Source organism: Elephantulus edwardii, unplaced genomic scaffold (assembly GCF_000299155.1).
Source record: "Elephantulus edwardii isolate Elephantulus edwardi_28Jun2011 unplaced genomic scaffold, EleEdw1.0 scaffold00043, whole genome shotgun sequence".
NCBI classification, from domain to species: Eukaryota; Metazoa; Chordata; class Mammalia; order Macroscelidea; family Macroscelididae; genus Elephantulus; species Elephantulus edwardii.
Window position 1 is genome coordinate 12,501,375 of NW_006399793.1, and position 12,559 is coordinate 12,513,933.

Below are 12,559 nucleotides of genomic sequence, written 5' to 3' on the forward strand. Positions count from 1 at the left end.
ATTTGACCCAACAATTCCACTACTGGGAATATACTCTAGAGAAACCAGAACTGCCACCCAACCAGATATATGCTCACCCATGTTTATTGCAGCTTTGTTTATAATAGCAAAGACTTGGAAACAGCCCATGTGTCCATCAACAAATGAATGGAGAAGCTGTGGTATATTCCCACAATGGAATACTATGCTGCATTGAAAAAACAAGGAACTCATGAAATATTATACAAAATGGGTGACTCTTGAAGACATTATGGTCACAAAAGGACAAATACTGCATAGTGCCACTTTTGTAAAGCAGGACTAACATCAGAGTCGGGGAGAAACTAAGAAGGGATAAATAATATATGTTGTTGTTTGTTGTTATGTGCCGTCGAGTTGCTTGCGACTCATAGCAACCTTATGTGTACAGAGGGCTAAACACCAGCCCTAAACTCTGCTCTGTCCTGTGCCAATCGCACCATCTCTGACACACCCATCCTGATTACCCCAATCACTGAATCAATCCACCTCATAGGGGGCCTTCCCCTTCTGCGCTGTCCCTCCACCCTCACAAGCATGATGTCCCTCTCCAAGGACATATATACCGCATTAAAACAGAAGACGGAGAGTACTGTTTAGGAGGAATGTATGATTAGGTATTATTGTCATGACATGAGCCCAGAATGAAACCTGTATAGTGGAGTGGACTGGGGGGGGGGGGAAATGTTTGTATAAGAATGAAAGTTTTGTGTTTTTTTTTTTTTACTTGTCAAAGAGAAAATCAAACTGGGGGGAGGGTTGGGCAGGGAGGAAAGTGTGCAACAATGAATGAATGGAAATTAAAAAAAATTTTAAAAAGTCACTGGAGGGCTAACGATGAGTCAGCTCCAGCTTTATGGTAATGAGTTGACTTTTTTGAGTATTATAAAGTTTAACAGAAAAAATCAGTTAAGTACTTGTCACATAATAGATTAAGCTAGTATTACAAGTTTTAATCTTTTTTTTCCCATGTGACATCTCTATATTTATATATTAGATACAGGCACGGGGAGGTGAGCAGTGGGCACCTCCGCCCAGTGACCCCACCTCCACCTCTCATCACCCACACACAGAAGTAGCACAGCACTGAAAGTGGCAAATTTTGGGGAGGCTCGGGTCTGGGCCCTGTTCCTCAGGGATACTAGCCCTTGAGACTCAGGAATGTTCCTTGGGGGAAAATGGGTGGGGATTTAATGAGGTGAAGCCAAGGGTAGCCCAGAGTCCCTCCTCAGTGCCCTGGCCCACCCTGGCACGCCCCCCAACAAGTTCAGGAGGGGCATTCAGAACTATCAGTGATTAGGATGCCAGGACAGATGCAGGGAGAATAAGTGGGAGAAGGTTTGCTGTGGGGTCACTTGAGCCCCTAAGGGCCTGGAGGAAGGAAGGGAGAAAGGTGTTGGTCTGCCGGGAGCAGAAAGCTCTCAGCACAAGGGAGAAAAGGTGACAAGGCCCACCCTCTGCCCTGGACAGGGCTGCCAGGGCCAGGGCTGGTTACAGTGTCCATTTGCTAACAATCCAGGAGAGGGGCAGGCAGGAGGCAGGGCCAGGCTCTCAGAAGTAGGGGCGTCCACCCTAGTCAGGTGGCCTCCAGTGCCCCAAGCTGGAAGTGAGCTGTCTCCTGGAGGATGAGCTCTTTCGGCCACTCCTTGGGCAGTTCATCCAGTTCCATGTCGAAGGTGAAAGGGGTCCTTGGTCACGGGCTCATCCGTGGGGTCGCAGTACTGCTCCAGGTAGGAGTGGGCCAGTGCCTCCTCCACCGTGATGTTTGTTTGGGTTAAAGGTCAACATCTGGTCCAGCAGGTCAAGGGATCTGTGGTCTGACTTGGGGAAAAGCTTGGTCCAGGCCACCTTGGTCTTGGCCGGCAAAGACTGTAGATAGTTGCGGGCCTTCATGTTGATGATACAGTTTAGGTCTTCCTGGGATGGGGAGCCCAGAATACTCAGAATGTGGTTGAGCTAGTCCAGGTAGTACTTGCCAGGGAAGATGGGCCACTTAGAGAGCATCTCAGCCAGGATGCAGCACACGGACCAGATGCCGATGGACTTGGTGTAGCCCTTGGAGTTGAGCATAATCTCTGGTGGCCGGTACCAGCTTGTAACAGCCACGTACTCAGTCAGGAAGCCAGTGTGGTCATGCTCAGGGTCAGCAATGCGGGTCAGGCCGAAATCACAGATCTTAAGGTCACAGATGGTGTTGATGAGCAGGTTGGAGGGCTTTAGGTCTTGGTGGATGTACTTGAGGCCCTGCAGGATCTGGTAGAGGAAGTAGCAGATGTGATCACTGCTCAGCTGTTGACTTTTGAGCAACTTGTACAGATCTGCCTCCGTGAGGTCCTGCACAATGTAGACGTCCCTCATGGCTTCCAGGGTAGGTGCCCGCAGGATGTCTCGGATGCCAATGACATTCTCATGGTGGAAGCGCAGCAAGATCTGGATCTCCTTAGCGTGTGCTGGCAGTAGGTCCGATGCTCAAAGGGGCTGATCTTGATGGCCACCGAGTCTTGCACACGTGGTCATAAGCTGAGCTGACCATGCCGTATGCTCCCTCGCCGATGTACTGCAGCTGCGCATAGTGAGGGCCCACGTCAAACGGCTGCCCCTTCACTATCTCCACTTCCCCCGGGACCCTCAGGCAGACCCCATCAGCACCCCAGGGCTCCCCGTCCCCGCCCCCCTCAGACGCCTTGGTCTAGAAGTTTTAACCTAATGACATAGTTACAGTTCTTGACTTCCCTTACTGGTAAACCATATACTAGAAAACAACAAAACTGGATAAGAAAATAAAACCAACATTAATGTAAATATTTTTCTGTATTTAACAAATAGTTTAGATATTCTAACTGGCTCTAGTAGAAGGAAGCCTCTGAAATAAGAATAGATGTCTTGACAAAAGAATATAATAACTAATGAATACTAGACATACTTCCTGATTTTAGAAAAACAAACCAGTATCAACATATCTACCAGGGATCTACAAACAACTAATGAAGCAGTCTGTTAATGCTACCATAAGTGGAACATGATTCTAAGCTTGATAGTAACATAAGTGATAATATAGTAGTAACTCTTAAATATTTATAACAGAGAAATAAAGAAAAAACAATACTCACATAGGTTTGTCAGCCATAAAACAAAATAAATCTGTTGAACTGTAAAGGTAATTTGAGAACTAGTTTTTAAAATGTCCTATGTCTTCAAAATTTAGATTTAATTGTAAAATTCTGGGGCTGCATTTGCTGCAGAAGGTCAAGGACTGCAGCGTTCAATATGAATTGTAGATAAACATCAGGAAAACAAAAATTCTCCCCACTGGGCCAACTGGCAGCATCATGATGGACATAAGATTGCTTCAGTTTGCTTGGCTCCACAATCAAAATTCTTGGTACCAGCAGCCAGGAAATTAAAAAGACGCATTAGGGAAAATCTGCTATCAGAGACCTCTCCAAAGTACTGAAGAACAATCATGTCAGTCTGGAGACTAAGGTGTGCCTGATCCAGGCCATAGTCTTTGCAATTACTTGTTGTGCATCAGAAAGCTGTACAATGACTAGGGATAATAGATGGAGAATTTATACCTTTGAGCTGTGCTGCTGGAGAAGAGTATTAAATATACCATGAACTGCCAAGAGAACAAACAGGTTCATCCTAGAAAGGGTAAGACCAGGCTACTCCTTGGAGGCAAGGATTCTGAAGCTCATCTGACATATTTTGGGCATACTGGAAGGACAAATCCTTGAAGAGGGATGTCATGCTTGGTAGGGTGTATGTAAAGGGCAAGAGAAGACGACCCTCGATGAGATGGATTGATTCAATGACTGGGGTAATGTGGATAGGTGTGTCAGCGATAATAAGATTGGCATAGTATAGACCAGGCCTTAGGGCTGTTGTACATAGAGTCACAGGGGACTTGACAGCACATAACAACAAGATATCTTCAAAATTTGGATTTAATGGTAAAATTCTGGGGCTTAGTATTCTACTAAGGGAAGAAATGTAACAGAAGAATTGGAAGAATTAGTCAAATGGCCTCATAGTGGCTAATGACTAAATGGTCTGAGAACTACTGACTTTTCCTGTATTATAAAAGATACAAAATTATCTCTGAATTTACTTTTCGCTTTATATATAGTTTTAGTAATTTATTTCCACTTTCTCGTCTTTCCTGGTAGAAGAGAACATTATTCATTGAGGGATAAATAATCAAGGTATAACTAACATTTCAGAACTTTGCAGTGTCACATTTCTGAACAGCAGTTACTCCCTGTTAAGTTCTATCTGAATTTTTAATGTTTGTTTGTTCATGTGTGCACACATGCAGTTAAAAGGTGAGCCTGAAAGTGAGTCTAAAAGGTGGAAGAATTTAATAAAGCAAAATACCCATCTTCTTTAGGGAAACCTGAGATTCCCCTAAGAAGAGAGAAATGTACACTTAGACAAATCATCAAATTGAAAACAGAAGAGCAGTCCACGAAAATTAGTTAATGAACTAAACTTCTTCAAACTTACGGCCTTTACTGATAATTATAATTACACTGCTTGTCAACATGTTCTATAAGAATCTACTGCATTGTAATAGATATTAATGACACAGCCTTCACACAGGTGGTTGTGAAATGAATAGGCTTTTTTCCTTGTGGTTTGGATAAAAAATTTACAGAGCAAATTGGTTTTCCCTTCAGCAATTCACACGTTTTCATTCAGGACATTAATTGCAATGCCCACAATATAACAGACCTCTTACTAATTCCTCCTTGTGTTTATTATTTACATCTGTTCTTTCCTATTCCTTCTTGCCTGTTTTTAACCTTAGGCCATTAATGGTGTTTATTCCTCTTGCTCGGTTGGTTTTTCTAGGAAGCTGTACTTCACTGATGTTATTTGCTGTAAAGAACTGTATCTCTACTTCAGTAAGTAGCCACTGGGATTTAAAAGCTTGTAAGTACCCAAGTTGTAACTATTATTAGTACCAGAGCATGGAAGTGTGTGTGTGAAGGGGAAGTCAAAGGCACACGGACAAAATTAGAACAAAAAGTTCATATTCCATGGGAGCCTGAGGTTCTGTGACCCTAAGACCAGAACAGTAAGATGGGATCTGACTACTACTGCTCACTGCTTTGAAAAGGATAACAAGAGCGGGTCTGAGATAAGAGTGAAAAGAAAAAAAAAATACTGGAGAAAAGTGATGATAATGGTAATTCTAACAATAGAAGGAGTAGGTTTCCTGGTCTGATACAGATTGGCGAAGCTCTCTAGACTATAGCTCTTATTTACTGTTTAATCATTTAAGATAATCCTTGGCTCAACTTTGAGTCAAACAACAGGCTGGCCTATCAGGTAATAAGGTAAATTTAAATTATAAAATGGTCAAGATACAATCATTGATTAGTTTAGGATCTCAGATACATTTCTGTAAATAATCAAACTTGCTTAATAGCTTCCAGGGAACAAAACTTGTGACGGTAAGAACAAGATTTGGAAGAACACACAGAAGAGATGACAGCTCCTGAAATGTAACTGGTTCTTGGAATAACAAAGAAAGTGGAAAATCACAGGATTAGTTAAAAGTGTTTTAACTCTTTAATTTGTGTCAGCCTGGAACATACTTAGAAAAGCAACTAATCTGAAAATGTTTCATAAGAAATAAAGAATGGAAATTTGGAGAATTCCAAATGTAATAGATAACAGATAATACAGATTATTATATTATAAAATAGCAGGTCAGTAAAATGCTAATTTACTGGTGCAACAATATCTGTACTTTATACAAATAAAAGAAAATTCCAAGGAATCAGAATCATGGATATGTCATATACATAATTACTGTGGTAAAAGAAAGACCATGATGAATGATATCCACTTATTTTTTATTTAAATAAAGCCAGAATAACAACACATGCCTGATTTAACGTATTACCTTTGTGGAGAAATATTTCACTCATATATTTGCTATTTAGCTTGAGATTTAGTATAAAAGTGAATAGTAAGTATGTAGATTATTTGTTCTACTCTATAAAGGGTAAATAAAGCATCCAGGGCTTGAGATAGGGTACAAAGAACGTTTCCATGGTTACATGCTTTCCCATATCAAATTAGAGCAGAATTTGTGTACAAGAGGTTTGTTGACAGCCTACATAGGCCATAAAAAGAATAGAAGGATAGGAGTTTGAAATCTAAATATATTCTGCAAAGTCTGTTGAGAGAAAGTTGGGTGAAGAAAGCAGCATCAGGAGAGTAACAGATTAGTTAAGAGTATCAGATGCCATTTCTGAAAAAGAGAATTTTTCTTTTAGATGTGCCTTGTAAAAAAAAAAAAACCACAAAAAAACCCCCTCCGAATATATTATTAGCTCCTCTTTACTTCATTTCCACAAAGGCACCTCAATATGGTGTCCACCCAACCTATTAAGAAGGGTCATTATTTGGCATTCAGCTAGAAGCACCAGCTTCACCACCTGCCCAGTATTACAGATGTCACTTCACCACATTCAGCCTCAAACATGATCTTCAAAAGGACAGTTAAAGGGCTATACCCACACAAGTGCCGGCTCAGTAAGAGCTCTGTTGTACACCTGCCCTATTATTCCTATGGGCCATTTAGTAGGGGTGAATTCCCTGTTTAGTACTTGTTGAGAATTCAATTTGAACTACACCAAATTTTGTAATTTATAACAAGGTTTAATGAATGTTTGATGCATCATCTAAAAACTTTGCCAAAGAGGTGTATTCTTACATGTTTAATTATTTCCGTGCACATATCAATAATGCTATCAGGATAGCAGAGTAATTTCTAGTTTTATGAACTAGCCCAGAAAGCCTTTTCTTTTCATGGCATAGTTAGGCTGTCAAAATAACATTTTTGGGTTATTGGTCTGTCCTACTTGTCACTGACTGGTTTTGTAGTTATTCAAAGAAAGAAAAGGAGGCTGTCTCTTCACCACATACAATTGGAAGTGGAATAGTTATATGATTATTAGATACAGGAAACGTTTTTACTAAAATTAAATTACTCCAGATCCTTTCTGAATATTATTCAAACTCAAACTCATTGCCATCAGCTGTGAGTCACAGCTGATCCTCCAGCAGGCTTTGGGAGGCTGTAAACTGCACAGGAGAAGACTGCTCCTCTTTTTCCCAGGGAGCCACAGCTAGATTCACACTGCTGGAGGTACTGCCTGTCGGTGAGCGGCACATTCCCTGGGGATCATGCCACTGTATTATTGCCTAGCAGAATAACAAAGAGAATTAACAACAGTGAATTTATGAAAGATGATGCTTTAATATAGTATACAAATGAAAAGAAAATAAACAAACTCACACATGAGAGAAAAACAAACTAAGCCTACTCTCAAAAGCAGGATATGCTAAAATTACCTATGCTGTCTGCTATGTATTTTTCAATAAAGATAGTGGTCTATTCTAGGGTAAGTGCATTTGAGTTATTCAAATTTTGCCATTAGTTACACAGGAAGAGTAAGAAGGGATTATGAAAAACAATATAAATTATTCAAAAGAGCATTACGTACAAAGGAACAAATAATCAATCATCTACAGAAAAACGGTGTAGAAATTCTAGAGTTCCCATATATCTCATTCCTTCTTACAAGTTTCCCTATCATTAACAGTTTAAATTCCCATGGTACATTTGCCATCATTGATAAACCAATACTGATATACTTCTCTTAACTAAAGTGCATAAACTCTGACTAGTATGGCGTATCTCAAGGTCTGCCAAAAGGACAAAGACACACAACACACATCCCTCTTGGAAGAATTGAACCAGTGTATTTCTTGAAGACAAAGTGATTAAACTTCTTACATACTTTGGACACTTCTTCAGGAGAGATCAGTCTTTGGAAAAAAGCATCATGCTGGGAAAAGCGGAGAGTCTGAGAATGAGAGGAAGACCCTCATCAAGATGAACGGACACAGTGACTAGAAGAAAAGGCTTTAGCATGGCAGAAATCCTAAAGATGGTGCAGGATAGAGCAAGGTTCAGATTTGTGATTCACAGGGCTACTATGAGTTATAGATGACTTAAGGGCATGTAACAGCAACAATAATTTACATCAGAGCTCATTCTCTGGGTTAGATAGTCCTGTAGTTTGTGACATGAATAATTCCACATAACACCACTACAGTATCATACAGAATCATTCCACTGCCCTAAAAAAAGCCCTGTGTTTCTTCTGTTTATCTCTTTCCTTCCCTTCCTGACCGAGCCAAGGAAAATAGTCATCTTTCTTCTTCACGGATGGGTTTTTAAAAACCACGACAACATGAACTGGTATATAACCTAGTACATTTACATTTGATATGATTAGTTCACTGATTTCAAATTGTTGTTGTGTGTTGTAGAGTCAGAAATGGCCCATAGTTGACCCTCCAGCAGGTTTTCAGAGGCAGCAAATAACACAGGAAGACACTACCTCTCTTCCTGCTGAGCAGCTAGTGGATTCAAACCACGCCCCCTTGGGACTGCAAGGCAGCTTCTTACCACTAGGCCATCAGAGATCCCTATTAGTAAGATTAGTAAAGTTAGTAAAATGAAAACAAAAAATTATGAAAAACACTTAACTACTTGCTGTCTCAAGTCCAGTTCAAACATTATAGTTTATCATGACTGTTTAATGAACATAACCAGATGATTAGAGGTTTGGGGATGTGAATGCTGAAATTAATGTTTTTGGAAAATTCTAACACATGATAGAGAAAAGTATTTGTAAAGTAAGAAAGGAAGGGGGAAGAAAAACCACACCAAACCAAAACCAACAAAACCCCTGTAAGGAAAAGCCAATCTTCTACACTACTGAATAGGCTACAAGGAATAGCAGTGAGTGCTAATGATAACTTGGACAGTGCAGATATTCTAACAGTATCTGAAGCTCTGTTTCTCAGTATTAAGTATTCTTCAAAACTACTGCCTAATCAGGCCACAGAGGAGTAAAGTGTATCTTTCAATCAACACTTTCTGATTAAACTAAAGTCTCTTTAGAAGATGTACTTGTGTTAGGCTGAAATCTCTTTTTAGTCCCAGCAAAATGTTAAAGGAAGGAATTTTCTTCCTTAGGTGATGCTCTTTATTGTGAAATTTCGTTTTAGTTCTCTTTGGTAAGCCATGTGAAAAACACAGCTAGAATTAAGAATAAGCTAAACTCTATGACTTTTTGACAAGTGAAAAAGAAGATCGCTTAAACGAAAAACATACAGTTCAAAACATGGCTATAGGGAGGAAAATTCCATTTATGCAGATAAGTCACTACACCATTCATAATAGGAAATCAATTTTTTTTCTCTACTAAGTCAAAGTCTCTAATTATTGTGGCACAGGTTAGATGTAAATTCCTATATAGTAGCATGTACCAGGTAAGAGTATACGAAATTTAGAGAAATAAATGGTATGTGTCTCCTCAACAGGAGCCCTGTGGAATGGTAGTTAAGTGTTTGCCTGATAATCCAAAGGTTGGCAGTTTAAACCTATCATCTCTTCCCTAGGAGAAGATGTGGCAGTCTTTTTCTATAAAGCTTTACGGAACTGGAAAAACATATGAAGCAGTTCTACTCTGTCCTATAAAGTTATTATGAGGCAGAATCTAATCCACAACTGTGGGGTTTGGAGTGCTTGCTGTTGGTTCCTGCTTTCAATTAGCTTCATGCCATTATACTTTTGCTCTGACCCCTTGGCTAAATTCTGTCCTACTGACATTCTCTGTCCCTATTCTAAGGGTAAACAGGTATCACTCTGAATAAGAGACACAGAAAACATAGTGGAAAGTCGCTATGCTCAACTCTATAGCATTATATATAGACTAGTAAGTCCCTAATTTAAGATAGATGTGGAAAATTTAGATATAAAAAGACAGACATGAAAAATTACATTAACAAATAAAACTATTATGTAGTTAAATAAATAAATTACTATGATTTCCAGTCACCATTCACTTTAGTGTAGTAGCTTAAAGAGGCAAATTGTTATATACGTGTAAAAAAAATGTATTAAACTGAAAACTTGGGAGATGATGATGTTAATATCAGTAAGAATTGTAATTTTTCAGAAAAAAATTTAAATAAAAGAACTTTAGAATAACTATCTATGGAAATGGAAATAAGATAGTTAAGAGTATACTAATTACCTTGATCATTAAATTCAGAGCAGTTAAACAATGAAAAGATATTAACTATCCTATCTTTACACATCTCTGTTTATACAGATTATATTCTTGTTTGTTTATTATGAAACACAGTATTAAATCTTATTTAAAATGTCAGTCCTAAAAATTAATACCATTACTTTCCTATGTTACCTTGCTTATACAAATTTAATTTAATCTGTCTTGAATTAGTAGAATCCTTGATCATCTTTGTAAAATGGAAGACATCTTGAAGAAATCCTAAAAATATACATAATATATACTGATACTGTTTAAATAATGTATTTTCAGAGTGAAAGAATAAGTACTTTATGAAATGCTACAATCTTACAAGTAGTAAGCCCTCTTGGTACTTGAGATGTTTGCATTTTAAAATGTGTCCTTCTTAAACATTGTTTGATCTTTACATTATTATGTTAAACAGAAAACACAGAAAAGATAATACTAGAATGTTTAATATAATGACATTAGTCAACACAGTATTGAGTTGACAAGTCTTTTCATATTTCATATATTTTCTTAAAAGCAGTTAAATATGTTTGGCACTAGATTCATCAAAGCATGTTGTTGATGTTGTTATGTGCCCTCAAGTCGCTTGAGACTCACAGCGACCCTATGTACAACAGCCCTAAACTCTGCTCTGTCCTGTGCCAATTGCACTGTCTCTGACACACCCATCCCTATTACCCCAGTCACTGAATCAATCCACCTCATAGAGGGCCTTCGCCTCCTGCACTGTCCCTCCACCCTCCCAAGCAGGACGGCCCTCTCCAAGGACCGGTCTCTCCTCACAACATGTCAAAGTATGCTAGATGAAGCCTCAGAATCCTTGCCTCCAAGGAGCATAGTTACCTTAAATAAAATAAAAACATATACTTTTCATTTTTATTTCACCTTTCATATTTTTAATCAAAAATATGAATTGTGGTTTTTAAGCCACCAATTAAAAAAAAGAACAGGAGATATTTGAAAATACTTGTTCTGTATTTGAATTATACTTAGTTTCTACTTTCATCATTTTACTAGCTATGATAACTGGGGTAATTTTCTTTAAACAATCTTAGCCTCAATTTCCACATCTGCATAATGGAGATAATGGCAGGAGTGCCTTCTCTGCCTCATATAAAAAATACAAAATATGGGAACGTAAATCATAGAGATGCCAACTGCCATAAGAATTCTGTTTATCTTAATAATTGGTGAAATTATAAACCAAAATATAAGTCATTCAAATTATCTGTATATTCCACTATACTATAGCAAGGCCTATTTTCATTGTACCTTAATGCAACTGAAAAGATGATATAATACTACAACTGTTGTTATCCTCAAAAAGACTTTGCTATGTTTGCTCAATGATGAAATACATACTTAATATGTCAGGAATCTGAGAATTTTGAGGAAAAAGAGATCTTCAGTAGGTAAGATGAAGAGACACATGGAGTATTCTACGTGCCACTCTAAGTAGCGGTGCTAGATATCCCTTCTCCACTTCATCCACCATATGCAAATACCCATTTTTTATTTCAAAAGACTTTGAGCACTCATTCTCCCTAGTTCAATAATATTCACAGACATGTACAAATGCATGCAAGCATGCATGTACAAACACACATCTCTAAGTATAGCATCAATTTCAAATACGGTTTGGAATGCTACTGTGTTTAGTAATCCTAGAATTTGTTGTTTATCTTTGGCATTGCCAGTGACTCCTAGAAGTTGGCCAGAGAGTCAGAATAACTACATCTAGTAAGAGAATGAACACTTCTTTCTGATGCTGTGACTCAGAATATTTTACTATTATAGAAACAAAGCCAGAGAAGTGTGAATTCCCACATATACACATTCACAAACATTCACAATAAAAGAATAACAACTTAACTTCAGTTATGCTCATAGATACATATTCTCAGATGCTAATATTTAGATTCTGAGGACAAACTCTAAATATAATTTTCAAAATATTAGGTATATAGTATAATGCCTTAAAATAATGTAAAATTTTTTGCAGACTAAGACATTTAATATAATGCAAAAACAATGGTATTATATAGATGTTTGAAAACTCTCACAATTTGAAAACTATATAACTGAATAATGTTTATTACCGGGATAATGTAAATACTTGTTTACGTGAGGATATAATTATTAAAAAATACTTTCTTACAGTAACAGTAAAATGTATTTATTATGTTGGGTGTACATCTTATTGTAATGATATAAGGTTTCTTCTAAGAGGAAAGTTTAGAAAGATGTATGTATGTTGCTTCACATTAAGTGGATTTTGTAATTTGTTCTGTTTTCATATTTAGAATATTCTTTTAAAAAATTTTAGTAGAAGGAATTTAAGATATCATAATTGTGAGCATTTTCTGAAAAGACAAATAATTAGC

General features: G+C 37.9%; 1 protein-coding gene and 1 pseudogene across 3 annotated transcripts in view; both read right to left on the minus strand.

Moving 5' to 3' along the window:
* The window catches only part of FAM172A (family with sequence similarity 172, member A), a 651,833-nt gene that overhangs the window by 394,514 nt on the left and 244,760 nt on the right, over positions 1–12,559 (minus strand). The gene's annotated exons all lie outside the window — the stretch shown is intronic.
* Positions 1,595–4,204, minus strand: LOC102852195 (annotated as a pseudogene).